Source organism: Coffea eugenioides, unplaced genomic scaffold (assembly GCF_003713205.1).
Source record: "Coffea eugenioides isolate CCC68of unplaced genomic scaffold, Ceug_1.0 ScVebR1_55;HRSCAF=288, whole genome shotgun sequence".
Classification (NCBI taxonomy): domain Eukaryota; kingdom Viridiplantae; phylum Streptophyta; class Magnoliopsida; order Gentianales; family Rubiaceae; genus Coffea; species Coffea eugenioides.
In genome coordinates, this window is record NW_020864408.1 from 78,791 (window position 1) to 82,689 (window position 3,899).

Here is a 3,899-nt window from a genome sequence, read left to right on the forward strand (position 1 = left end):
CTCAAAAATCAAGATAAAGGTGTTTTTTTTGTTGCAATTCCTTTCAATTTGTATTACAAATCCAACCCCCCTCCCCCCAAAGGTTTCATAGGAATATTGGCAAGGTTACAATAGCAATATGTAGTAAAAAGGGAATTGCAAGATTGATAATGGTGGTTAAGAGTACAGATAATCAAGCATGTTGCAGCTTTATTGTTTCTATTAGTTGTACACGATAAATAGTGCATAGTGCCATCTAAAAAATGTTTTTGTGCATAGATTTTCATAAATTTGTATAAATGGTTTAACAAATAGATAAGTAAAACTACATAATCACTTTTTAAAGATAAAAGTCGTGTACTTTTATCTTCAATTATGTAGTTCGATTTCATGATGCATGACTAACGTTAGTGGTGTTATACTATTTACATCCGTATGTTGGTTGCCTAATGATCATACCTATATTTTTCTCGAAATTCGAACCTTATTTGATATACCTCTCAAAATAAGTTTCTTACTTCAGGTAAAGGAAACTGTTTTAGATTTTGCCGTGCCTCATATGTTGGACGATTTGAAGACCGAGGAATCTGTCTTTCTGTAAGGAGAGAAATACACGTATTTACCAGGTGATTGATTATTCAGGCACAAAGGTTGCATACATTGAATAACATCAAAGGGATTATTTTCACTCAAATGGAAGTCCGGATACCAGTTCCAATTTCATGGCAATGTTTCCAGGCCTCTCACTATAAACTTAACGTGGATTATTTTCTATAGGTAATCCGGGGTTCTCTGGCAGAGGAAGCATTATTCGTGATATTTAGGCAATTTTATTGATGGATTGACCTGGAAGCAGGGACCCTTTCCCTACTAGAGGGTTTGAAGCTCTGTCTTGATCGACAACTCCGGCCAGCGCTCGTTCAAATGGACCGGAAGATTGTGATCAGCTTAGTTTGCAATACAGTAAGAATTCCATGGAAAATTCGTCTTTGTGTAACTCAGGAAATTAAGAAGTTCGCCTCGCATGAAATTTTTTCTATTAAACATGCGCAGCAGCAAGTTAGAAGTCTTGATCTAAAGTTGAAACTCTAGAAATTAGAAATTTTGATTAAGAGCAAAATGCACTTTATCCCCCTGTAGTTTAACACTTTTTCACATAACCCCTATGATTTCAAAAGTTATAAATAATTCCCTCATAATTGAAATTAAAGTGTCAATATGACGAAATTTACATTTCATAACGGAATGAAATAAAATGTCAAAAATAATTATTAAATTTTACTTATAATAAAGTTAAAATGGTTGTTAATTACAAAAAGACATATCCAAATATACTTGTGTATTATCTACTAGATTATAAATTTGATAATAATAATTTTGAAAAATACATATATATCTATCAATTTCGCACGTCACAAAGTTGTAATGTTATCAGTCTTGTTCATATTTCTTCACCTTTGTTCTATTTCTTAGAATATTACCATCTCCAGTAAATTCTAATGTGAATGCTTCTACTGCTCTTGTTATCATATTATTTGAATCATTATCAGAGAATATGGTGTTTTTAATTTCAATACTAAGATGCTTCCAAAACCTGAGTGTACTATTAACAAGTGTTTTTTCAATAAATCTTTTAGTTGTATTATAATCCATTTCATAAATAGCTGCAACTAATCTTAAAGCTGTTTCCCATTTATCTACAGCTTCTTTAGTATCAGTCTAAATCTAGATATATTCCAAAAAGGTTGTATTGCTTCGGGTCTCAATTTTCCTAATGGAGTAAATCCTTCCGAATCTACATTTTTTCCTAAAGAATGGACGGCAGCATATCCTCTAGCAGGTCTATTAAAGCTATTATTAACAAATCTAGGAGTATTTGAGCTAGATACTGGGATATCAAGAATGGCTGGATTTTCAGGAAATTCTTATTTAATATCTGGTTTTATATTAAATGTATTATCTAAATTCAAGTGTCCTATCTGATCTACTAGTTCTTCAATATCTGAATTAGAGGCTTGTATAAAAGTTTTCATTTTATAAATCCTTTAGTATTTTCATAGTTGCGATTGCTCCAAATAAAGCTTGTTCATTTTTATTTCATATATTTGTTTAGTCTATAGTTTTTTAATATCAAGTTCTTTAATTATTTTTTTCTTCTAATCTATTAATCCTTATTTCTATTTCTACTAATTTATCTAATAAATGTTTCCCAAAGTATTTTATCGTCTGCTGAATTTTTACCAAGTCATTTTCAATCTTTAATCCTTTAGAAACAATATCTTGGTAATTAAGATTATCCATTTAAATGATAATTGTTATAGTGAATTGTAAGCTCAGTGAGTAATTCTATCTGTCTCTGTTGAACATATATATATTTAACTAGTTTTGTACCCGTTCGTTGAACGGGAATCTTTGAAAAATAATAAACTATTTAGTCAATTTTATAAAAATGTTGATATGAATTACAAACTTAATGTATATTCTATTATAACATGTCTTAAGTATATTACTATGTGCGCATCATAATATAAAGTATTCTTATAATATAACTGTGAAAATCTAATTCAGTGAATAATAATTCAAAAATGGAAAAAATAACATTCGACAATACCATAACAATCAAAAACTTGAAAAGAAATAAAAAGTGCAGTAAATAGTATCAAATAATATTCTATTCTTCAGAAACTTTTTTTTGTTTTTCTTCTGTTTGAACATTCTCCTCCATTTATCCGTGCAAATCAGCATTTAATGATTTTCCATTATCACAGCATGATAGCAAAGCAGGACAACTAAGTATAAAAAAATAAATGATTTATCACATTCAAAAGATTATAGATTAAGAGAGTAAAATAGTATATTAAATCTACCTCCTCATGCTAAAATAAAATATTGTACATTTAATTAGCCTGACTATTTATGGTATTTGATGTATTAAAGTGGGTAATACTTTTATATTAAATTGTATCTGTAGACTTAGTTGACTATATATTATGCCCATGAAAATCTTGTTGCGCTGACCCTGGAACACCAACATACATAAATTTCGCAAAAGGAACCAAAATAAATTTTCCCATTTCAGTTCATGATCACTCAAGAGGCATAGGCCAAATGCTTATAATATGAATATTTAACAACAGTGGAAGACATAGAAAACATAGTTCAACTAAAGTAACTAGCAGCAATAATAGCTAAAGATACAAAATTTCTGAAGAAATATCTTCGTCAATTGATTATTAAAAATTTAAGAACAACTTGAGGCGTAATCAACAACAGCATTTGACGTGCGCGGGGTATACATATAATATTAAGCTCATCCCAATCAAGTTTTACATTTATAAATTCCTAAATACCCCACACGCGATTTATCGCAAGTATACGAATCGTGAGCGAGTATAGGGTATTAAGGGTCGATCCCACAGGGAAGAATGCAATTACCGATGTTTTCAAACTCCTTTATTATTTAGACTACCACAAATGTAAAATTTAAGAAAATAACACTAGAAAGCTCCTAGAGATATGGAATTCCTTACTACTCTTGCAAATGAGATTATCGGTTAAGTGAATGCTATTATCTTGATTAGTTATGGCGTAATTTCCTAATGTATGTGAAACCTACTTTCGTAGTGAATCAACTATACTTGTAATTAAGCCATACCTACTCTCGTGGTTATGAAATTAACTACAAGTTCATTTCTTCTATGAAATTACATGAAACAAGTCACTTAAGCCGCATAGGTATACCTCTACTTTCGTGAGTGTACTCCCTAGGCTTATCACTTCTTTGAACTAGTATTAAATTCCAATTTTCATTGCAAACTTAACACCTTAAGATTATCATAATTAATGGCCAGTTAATCATGATTAGATAACCAAAAGTGATAAATAGCTTGCTCAAAATAATATGACCAAATAACCAAATA